The sequence below is a fragment of the Chiloscyllium punctatum genome, chromosome 47 (genome assembly GCF_047496795.1).
Source record: "Chiloscyllium punctatum isolate Juve2018m chromosome 47, sChiPun1.3, whole genome shotgun sequence".
Taxonomy (NCBI): Eukaryota; Metazoa; Chordata; class Chondrichthyes; order Orectolobiformes; family Hemiscylliidae; genus Chiloscyllium; species Chiloscyllium punctatum.
In genome coordinates, this window is record NC_092785.1 from 55359846 (window position 1) to 55370795 (window position 10950).

General features: G+C 45.4%; 1 long non-coding RNA gene across 1 annotated transcript in view; it reads right to left on the reverse strand.

Moving 5' to 3' along the window:
- Positions 1-898, reverse strand: part of LOC140468632 (uncharacterized) — a 642185-nt gene extending 641287 nt beyond the window's left edge. Inside the window, exons 1-2 of the long non-coding RNA XR_011955757.1 lie at positions 751-898; positions 519-625 (exon numbers count right to left, since the gene is read on the reverse strand). This is a non-coding gene — a long non-coding RNA (uncharacterized lncRNA). The remainder of the gene's footprint in view (positions 1-518; positions 626-750) is intronic.
- Between the last annotated feature and the right edge of the window lie 10052 nt (positions 899-10950).

Genomic DNA, 10950 nt, shown 5'->3' on the forward strand with positions numbered 1-10950 from the left:
ACACAACTTAAAAATACGGGGTAGACCATTTAGGATAGAGATGAGGAGAAACTATTTCACCCAGAGAGTGGTGGCTGTGTGGAATGCTCTGCCCCAGAGGGCAGTGGAGGCCCAGTCTCTGGATTCATTTAAGAAAGAATTGGATAGAGCTCTTAAAGATAGTGGAGTCAAGGGTTATGGAGATAAGGCTGGAACAGGATACTGATTGGGAAAGATCAGCCATGATCATATTGAATGGCGGTGCAGGCTCGAAGGGCTGAATGGCCTACTCCTGCATCTATTGTCTATTGTCTAATATCCCATTGTATTCTGAGACAACTTTTATCTCTGTCCACAATACCTCCAATTTTGGTGTCATCTGCAAACTTACGAACCGTACCGGCTCTATTCACATCCAAATCATTTAAATGGATGAAGAAACAAATCCAAGAAAACAAAACATCAATTTCTCTGGGTTTGAATGTGGTCTGTAAATCCTGTCCTTTGATTCTCTACCAGGGAGGGCTGCACATACATACCTCTGAACTTTGCCCCCAACAAAGCTGGCAGCCGCGCACGTGTCCAGTGAATCTTTGCCCCGAATAAAGATGGCAGCGATCACACAATGAGGTTATTTTCCAGTTTACTGCAAAAACAGGACTGTAAGTTTCAAATTTGTATTTTCCGATGTGCACCAAATGTTTGTAAAGCCTCTCAGCCCATACCAACACCATTTCTGTCCAACTTCCTGCTGTTTATTTCTTTCCTTACCAAAAGCTCTCCATCTACACGTACCGCACATCCGCGCCCACGATGAGGATGATCACGTGGTATAGTCTAGTCCCGTCCTTCATTTACTCTGATTGGTCGGAGGACCAAATGCCCCGCCAGGTCCTCCAGCTGTGCCCCTGCCTTTCCATTGGTCTTCTGCTGACATCAACCACCAGGGGCCCCATTGTTGCCTGGAGCATGCGCACTGCTTCGTGGCTTTTGTTGCTGTTTATCAGTTACAAGAGTGAGACACAAAGTTAAAAATCACACAACCACCTGATGAAGAAGCTGCAAAGCTAGTCCTTCCAAATAAACCTGTTGGACTATAACCTGGTGTTCTGTGAATTTCAATTTTGTCCATCCTAATCTAACACCAGCACCTGAAAGTCAAGAGTGTGGGAAGAATGCAAAATATAACAAAAGAACTAGGAACAGGAGAAGGCCGTCCTGCCCTTTGAGCTTGCTCTGCCATTCATTAAGATCATGGCTGATCATTTTGTGGACGCAGAACCATTTACAAATGTTCTCACCATATCCCTTAATTAATTAATTAATTCTTTTTTAAAAAGCTACCTTAGCTTTAAAAACGTTTACTGAACTAGCATCAACTACTTCCCTGGGCAATGAATTCCACAGAGGTCAAGAAGTTCTTCTCAATTCAGTCCTAAATTTGCTGCCTCTAGTCTTATAGTGATGCCCTCTTGTCCTAGCTTCACCTGCCAGTGGAAACATTCCCTCTACTTCTGTTTTATCCATTCCATTCATTATTTTATATGTTTCCCATTCTTCTGATTTCCAATGAATATAATCCCAATCTACTCAGTCTCTGTTAAGCCAACCCCCTCAACTCCGGAATCAACCTAGTTAACCTCCTCTGCACCCCCTCTAGTGCCGGTACATCCTTGAGCAAGTAAGGAGACAGAAACTGCATGCAGTACTCCAGATGTGTCCTCACCAGCACCCAATACAGCTGGAACATAACCTCTGCTTTTAAACACAATCCCTTCAGCAATGAAGGCTAAAATTCCATTTGCTTTCTGAATTGATTGTTGTACCTGGTAACCAACCTTCATTCAGAAGGATACTCAGGTGCCCCTACATAGCAAATGATGCAACTTTTTAAAACTCAAGTAATAATCTCTTTTTTAATGTTACTCCAACCAAACAGTAGGACTTTACATTTATGAACATTCTATTCCAAATGCCAGACCATTGCCCACTCACTCAATGTATTAATGTTCTTCTGCAAAGTTTCCCAGTCCTCCGCACACTTTGTTCTGCTACTCATCTTAGTCTCATATGCAAACTTTGACACCCTACATGTGGTCCCCAACTCCAAATCATCTGTATCAATTCTAAATAATCGCAGACCCAACACTGATCCCTGAGGCACACTATTAGTCACTGATTGCCAGCCGGAATAGTACTCATTTATCCCCACACTTTGCTTCCTGTTAGTCAACCAATCTTCTATCCATGCTAATACTCTACTCCTAACACCATGCACCTTTATATTATGCAACTGCCTCTTGCACAGCACCTTGTTGAAGGCCTTTTGGAAATCTGGGTACACCGCATCCACTGGGTCCTTGTTGTCCACCTTGCTCGAAATGTCTTCATAGAATTCCAAAAGATTTGTGAAGCATGACCTGCCCTACATGAACCCACGCTCTGTTGTCCAATGGGACAATTGCTATTAAGATTCCCTGTTATTTCTTCCTTGATAATAGACCCAAGCATCTTTCCCACTACAGAGAATAAGCTAACTGGTGTATAATTCCCCACCTTTTGTCCACCTCCTTTTTAAAAACGTGCCGTCACTTTTGCTGCTTTCCAATCTGCTGGGACTGCCACAGAGTCCAGTCAATTTTGGAAAATTACTGCCAGTGCATTTGCTATTTCTCCTGGCATCTCCTTTAGTACCCTGGGATGCATTCCATCAGGGTCAGAAGACTTTTCTGTCATTAGCTCAATTAACTCCAACAGTCCAACACTAGCTGTTCCGTAATAATGACAGTTTCCAAATCCTCACCTATCTTTGTCTCTTTGCTAATTATTGGCAAGATATTAGTGTCCTCCACTGTGATATCCCATAATTAAATGTTCCTTCTCATTTTCCAAAGGACCAACATTTACTTTAGCCACTCTTTTCTCATTCAATATAAAATTTTGTTTTCTGTCTTTATAGTCTGTGCTAGTTTTTTTTCTCATGTTCTATCTTACTTTTCTTTATAGCTCTTCTGTGGCTTTCTGTTGACCTTTATAGTTTTCCCAGTTCTAGTTTCAGGCTGTTTTTGGCCACTTTGCATGCCTTCTCTTTCAATTTGATTGCTTTCCGTAGATACCCATCACAGAGTATGCCTTTTCTTACAGTCCTTCCTTTTCACTGAAATATATCATTGCTGAGCACTTTGTAAAGTGCCTCTGAAAATCTTCCACTGCTCATCAATTGTCCCACCATAAAATCTTTGTTTCCAGTCTACTTTATCCAGGTTCTCCCTCATTCTATTGTAGTTCCCTGTTTTGAAGCACAGGACCCAGGTGTTAGATTTTATCTTCACATTCTCCATATGTATTCTAAATTCAACCATACAGTGATCACTTCTTTCAAGAGGATCCCTAACTCTGAGGTCATTAATTATTCCTGTCTCATTGCACAGGGCCAGATACTGGATAGATTGCTCCCTTGTCAGTTCCATTTCATACTGTTCAAGAAAACTATCATGGATACACTTAATAAACTCAAGGCTACCCTGACTGAGCTGGTTCGACCAAACTACATGTAGATTAAAATCACCCATGATAATAGCTGTACCATTTTACCGGCAATAGTTATTTCTTTGTTTATTGCCCATCCCAATGTGATGTTATTATTTGGTGGCCTGCACACAACATCTGTCAGTGACTTTCTTGTTGGAATTTTGAATGCATCATTCCAGTTTCTCCGAATGTACAGCAATAACAACAACTATTTGCATTGAATGGAATCTTTTACAATGGCAAATCTCCCAAGGTGCTTCATGGATGATCAAAATATTGATTAAAGAGAATGATTTTAAAATACATCTTAAAAGGAGGATAGAGAAGGTGAGGGAGGGTATTCCATAGACTTCTGCCCTTGACAGCACCATTCGTGGAGTGATGCAAGTGGGATGGGTTGGAAAGGGAATGTGCAAAGGGGAAATGGAGGGGCACAGACAGAGCATAAGGTCTTAAGGACAGAGGAGGTTCCAGACTGAGTCTCTCTGTCACAGAGTATGGCTGCCTCATGGAGTTTGAAGCTCTGCAATGGGTCCATGCATGTCACGTTAGTCGAGGAGTGTATAACGGTGGCTGAGAGAACTTTTGATGAGGATTAGTCTCCTGAGGTAGTGTGGGCTGAGGTTAGAAACAGAAGAGGAGAGGTCACACTGCTTGGAATTTATTTTATATATAGGCCTCTGCAGAGTTCCAGGGAGGTGGAAGAGAGGATTAGCAAAATTATTCTGGATAGGAGTGAAAGTAACAGGGTGGTCAACATGAGGGACTTTAACTTCCCCAAAATTGACTGGACATGTTATTAATCTAATACGTTGGATGGATCGGTTTTTATCTAATGTGTACAGGAGGGTTTCCTGACACAGTATGTTGAAGGGCCGACAAGAGGGGAGGCCACATTGGATCTGGTCCTTGGTAATGAACCAGACTAGGTGTTTGATTTAGTTGTAGGTGAGCACTTTGGAGAGAGTGACCATAATTCAGTTAAGTTTAGTTTAGTGATGGAAAGGAATTAGTACATGCCACAGGTCAAGAGTTATTGATCGGGCAAGGGCAATTATAATGCTATTAGGCAAGAATTAGATGCACAGAATGGGGTAGCAAAATACAGGGAATTCAGACAATGGAAATGTGGAGTTGGTTTAAGGAACAGATATTGCATGTCCTTGATAGGTATGTCCCTGTCAGGCAGGAGGAAGTGATAAGGTAAGGGAACCTTGGTTTACTGTGGAAACTGCATCTCTTGTTACGAAGAAGAAGGAAGCTTTTAAGTGTTGATGAGGCAAGATGGTTCAGATGAGGAGATGGAGAATTACAGATCAGCTGAGAAGGATTTAAAGAGAGAGTTAAAAAGAGCAAAGAGAGGACACGACCAGTCTTTAACACATAGAATAAAGGAGAACCCTAGAGCTTTCTATAGGTATGTGAGGAATAAAAAGATGATTAGGGTAGGAATAGGGCCAATCACAGACAGAATGGGAAGGTGAGTGTTGACCCTGTGGAGATCGGAGAGATGCTAAATGAACATTTCTCATCAGTTTTCACTCAGGAAAAGGAGAATATTGTAGAGGAGGAGAATGAGGTGTGAGATATTAGACTAGAAATCATCAAGGTTAGTTACGAACAGGTGTTATCAATGATGGAAGGAGTGAAAATAGACAAGTCCTCTGGGCTGGATGGGATTTATCCGACGATTCTCTGAAAAGCTGGGGAGAAGGTAGCATAGCCTTTGGCTTAGATATTTGAGTTGTCATTGTCTGCAGATTTCGTACCAGAGCAGTGGAAGATTGCAAATGTTGTGTCCTTGTTCAAGAAGGTCAGGAGAGATGATCCAGGTAATTATAGACCAGTGAGCCTTACTTCTGTTGTAGGAAAGGTTTAGGAAAGGATTATAAGATTTAAAATCATCTGGCAAACATCAATTTGATTTCAGATAGTCAACTTGGTTTTGTCAAGGGCAGGTCATGTCTCACAAACCTCTGAGTTTTTTGAGACGGTCACCAAGCTTGTAGATAAGGGTAGGGCATTTGACGTGGTATACATGGACAAAAGTAAAGCCTTTGACAAGGTTCCACATGGTAGGCTGTTGGAGAAAATGCAGAGGCATAGAAACAAGTCTCACTACGAGAGCAGATTTGTTCAAGCAAATTCGAAGGCAGGTTTGCAGATGGGAAAGCAAGCAAGAAAGCTCCGTTCTTGTCCATGTAAAATTCTGCAGTTGAATAACAAAGCAGTTTCTGCCCAGTTTCAAACTGGGGACCTTTCGCGTATGAGGCAAACGTGATGAGTCCAGTTACTGGTCATGTGCCACCAGGATCTGTTTTGGGACCACTGCAGGTATAGGTGAATGGATTAGGAAATTTGCAGATGACACTAAAGTCAGTGTAGTAGTGGACAATGTGGAAGAATGTTACAGGTTGCAAGCGGACTTGGATAAACTGCAGAATTGGGCTGAGAGGTGGCAAATATAGAGTTCAATGCAACTAAATGTGAGGTGATGCACTTTGAGAAGAATATCAGGAAGGCTGAATACTGGGTCAATGGAAAAAATCTTGGTAGTGTGGTGTGCAGAGGGATCTTTGAGTCCATGTACATAGATCCCTGAAAGTTGCCACCCAGGTTGATAGCGCTGTTAAGGCGGTAAACGGTGTGTTCGGCTTCATTCATGGAGGGATTGAAATACCATACTGCAAGTATACAAAATGCTGGTGCAGCTACACTTGGAATATTGTGTTCAGTTCTGGTGCCCATATTTCGGGAAGGATCTGGAAACATTAGAAAATGTGCAGAGGAGATTTACCAGAACATTGCCTGGTCTGGAGAGAAGGTCTTGTGAGGAAAGGCTGAGAGACTTGAAACTCTTCTCATTGGCAAGAACAAGGCGAGAGGGGATTTGATAGAGATATACAAGATGATCAGAGGATTAGAAAGGTAGGCAATGGAGGTATTTTTCCTAGGATGATGACGTCAGCATGGGGGGAATGGGGGTGGAACCCTGCTCATGACTCCACCTCCATTTCCCCCACTCCATTTACAGGCTCCGCCCCTACTCCCAGCTCCACACTCACACCAGATCCCAGCTCCCAGACCTGCCGAGTTTTCACCATCCCTCCAGACCTTCCCCTCACTGGGGACGAACGATCAGATCTTAGCAAAGGACTCATCTTCATCCCCCTCCGTCCACTCATCAATGAATTTAATACATGCCGTGACATTGAACAATTCTTCTGTTGCCTCCGCCTCCGAGCTTACTTTCACAATCAAGACTCCGGCCCACCTTCCGAGGACCCCTTTGCCCATGTCCAACACACTGCATCCACCTGGACACCTCGCGCTGGCCTATTACCTGCCCTCGACCTCTTCATTTCCAACTGCCGCCGGGACATTAACCGCCTCAACCTGTCATCCCCCCTCCCCCACTAAAACCTCTCACTCTCACAACGCGCAGCCCTCCAATCCTTTTGCTCTAATCCCAACCTCACCATCAAGCCAGCAGATAAAGGGGGCGCAGTGGTAGTCTGGCACACTAACCTTTACACCGCTGAACCAAACGCCAACTCGAGGACACCTCTTCCTCCTGCCCCCTCGACCATGACCCCACACCCCCATCACCAAACCATCATCTCCCAGACCATGCAGAACCTTATCGCCTCAGGAAATCTCCCACCCACAGCTTCCAACCTCACAGTCCGGGAACGCCGCACTGCCCGGTTCCACCTCCTTCCCAAGATCCACAAGCCTGACCACCCTGGCCGACCCATTGTCTCAACATGCTCCTGCCCCACTGAACTCATCTCTACCTACCACGACACTGTCCTATCCCCCTAGTCTAGGAACTCCCCACATACATTCGAGACACCACCCACGCCCTCCACCTCCTCCAAGACTTCAGTTCCCCCGGCCCCTAATGCCTCATCTTCACCATGGATATCCAATCCCTCTACACCTCGATCCGCCATGACCAGGGCCTCCAAGCCCTCCATTTTTTCCTCTCCCGACTTCCCCAACAGTACCCTTACACCAACACTCTCATTCATTTGGCTGAACTGGTCCTCACCCTTAACAAGTTCTCCTTTGAATTCTCTCACTTCATCCAGAACAAGAGGGTAGCCATTGGAACACGTAAGGTCCCCAGCTATGCCTGTCTCTTTGTTGGCTATGTAGAACAGTTGATCTTCCATAGTTACACCAGCACCACTCCCCACCTCTTCCTCCGCTACATTGATGACCGCATTGGTGCCACCTCGTGTTCCTGCGAGGAGGTTGAGCAATTCATCAACTTCACCAACACATTCCACCCTGACCTTAAATTTACCTGGACCATCTCTGACACCACCCTCCCCTTCCTACACCTCTCCATCTCCATTAATAATGATCGACTTGACACTGATATTTTTTACAAACCCACCGACTCCCACAGCTACCTGGATTACACCTGTTCCCACCCTACCTCTTGCAAAAATGCCATCCGGTATTCCCAATTCCTCCGCCTCTGCTGTATCTGCTCCCAGGAGGATCAGTTTCACCACACAACACACCAGGTGGCCTCCTTCTTTAGAGACCACAATTTCCCTTCCCACATGGTTAAAGATGCCCTCCAATGCATCTCGTCCACAACCCACACCTCTGCACTCAGACCCCACCCCTTCAAACATAACAAGGACAAAACGCCCCTGGTGCTCACCTTCCACCCTACCAACCTTCGCATAAACGAAATCATCCGCCAACATTTCTGCCACCTCAAAACAGACTCCACCACCAGGGATATATTTCCCTCCCCACCCCTTTCTGACTTCCGCAAAGACCGTTCCCTCCATGACTACCTGGTCAGGTCCACGCCCCCCCACTACCCACACTCCCAATCTGGCACCTTCCCCTGCCACTGCAGGAATTGCAAAACCTGCGCCCACACTACCTCCCTCACCTCTATCCAAGGCCCTAAAGGAGCCTTCCAATTACCTCAAAGTTTTGCCTGCACATCCAGTAATATCATTTATTGTATCCGTTGCTCCCGATGCGGTCTCCTCTACATTGGGGAGACTGGACACCTCCGAGCAGAGCACTTTAGGGAATATCTTCGGGACACCTGCACCTCTCAGGCCTCTCGATCCAAGATTCGGGATAGTTTCAAGATATCACAAGGCATCGACTCTAACTTCCCTTGTCCCTGAGCCTGCTGAGTCACGCCTGAATCAACTCTGCAATTGAGAGGAAGGGGCTGGACTGGAGGACCGAGCAGCGGCCGGTCCGCCAACCAGAGTGAGTGAGGAGCGGGACCAAAGCATTCTCGGGGTTGAACGCTTCAGGATTGGTCAGAAAGCAAACTATTTTGCAGAATTGATCATCCTCACGACACAGTGGAGCATGACACCTCTCCCATGAATCAATGTGAGATTTTTAAGAAATAGTTGAGATGTGAATCTGATAACGTACATTAGGGAGATTTAAACAATCCTGAGAGAAACACATGGGTGATTTTGAAATAGTGTAGGGGGACGAGCTGAGAATAATTCACAGGTCGGTTTACACAAGTCGAGTAAGAAACTTATTTTGAAACTCCCAGAACAATTGGTAATTTACATATCTGGCTAGCATGGTTAAATTGGATCGATCAATCTATTTGCATATAAACCACTCAATGATTGCAACTCGACAGAGCATTTGTTAATGACTAATATTTCACCCATGATCCTGTGCAGTTATGAATATTGTGGATAAAGTCACTGGCAATCTCAGACGCACGCGCAGTTTGGTTTCCATACAGAGCATGCGCACTGTCACATTGATCAGGTCACTGAGAAAGATAGACATGGAGCTGCTTTCTCCGGCAGCGGCTGCGATCAGCTTCAGAGAGCGGCGCTCAGAGCCAGTGTGTGGGAGCCAAGCTGGGAGAAAGGAGCGGAGAGATTTCACAAGTCCTGGAATCAGGTTAAAAATAACTCGAAAAAGACCCTCCAGGCCCGTGTAAGGAGGTGGCGGTCTCTGATAAGGGAAGGGGCCCAGGGTCACGGCCGCCATTTGTTTGAGGGAAGAGTGAGCGCTAATGGCCGCCATCTTGAGAAGGTCAAGGTGCAGGAGGGCGGGGCTCCCGGGGTCTGTAGACCAATCAGAGGAAAGGGAAGCCCCATTGTTATTGATTAATTCCACGAACACAGCGTCACTGGGCGATCCTGCAGGAATATCCTCTCTCAGTCCTGCTGGGATGTTTCACCCCATCAGAACCAGCAGCTCTCCTCCTCTCTCAGCTCCCCTTCTGTCCTTCCTGCAGCATCTGTCCCCTGGAACATTGAGCTGCCTGTCCTGTCCCTCCCTCAGCTGTTGTTTCTGTAATACCTGTGATATCCCAGTCCCATCTCAGATTACTTCACTAAAGACAGGAATGCACCCGATGGATTTTTATTAACATCAGCAATTGTTTAATACTCACTTACAGGTTTTTAATTACATCATTTTTGAAGCATTTACTTCACATTCAACCATTTGCAATGGTGGGATTTGAACCTGTGTCCAGAGAACACTTGCTGAGTTTCTGGATAAATTCTCACACAATAATGCCACTAGGCCATCACTTCACCTGCTCACAGTTTGTATATCCCAGTGCAACATGAATCAAAACTCTTTCTTCCTGCACAATTGTTTGAGCCGGCACTCTGGTGATGTGACTCAGTACCTCTCCATGTGGTATCCCTCACTGTGTGTGTCTAATTGCAGCCTCTGTCAGCGTCTCTCACTTTTGAAGCTACTCCAGATCATAAGCCAACAGAATTCTCCACTCCAGAGAGATGAGGCAACACAGGTCAGGATTTTCCAGATCTCTGTGGGCTCAGTGCCATTCTGTATGTGTAACCTTCAAAGCATTCGTCTAATTTCCCATTTTGCCTATTTCTGTGTCTTCTACAGGTACCCATGGTGTTCTTGACTCAATAGACTGGCCAACGACTGGTTGGGACGATGGTTGGTCAGCCAGAAAGACAAAGTCAGGGAGGTCGGGAGTCTTCAATAAATCCTGCTGCCAGGTAAGATCATTCCAGTGCACAGAGCAGAGGGATCCAAACATCAGCTAACAAGACATGACATCGAGAAAGTGCTGGAGGGGGAGCACAGTACAGACACACCCCAGGCTCAATCACCACGCCTGCTGCAAGTTTTGTTGTAATGAGACAGCATCGAGAGTTCCCAGTTATCAGTCCAGGCCTGTGCTTTCTTAGGGAGCATCAGAACAACTGAGGGGAAAGCAGGCCTCCCACGAGAGAGTGGTAATGCTGCCTGGGATCTTTCTGTTCCCTATTCCCTCTCCAACACTGTATCTATGGCTTGTATTGATGACCAGTGCCTTTAATCATTCTAACTTCTATAGCAGTTCATGTTCTGTCATGTCCTCCCCTCTCACCAATTATTTCACATATTTGAAACCTCTAATCCAGATGACCATTCGTATCGCTG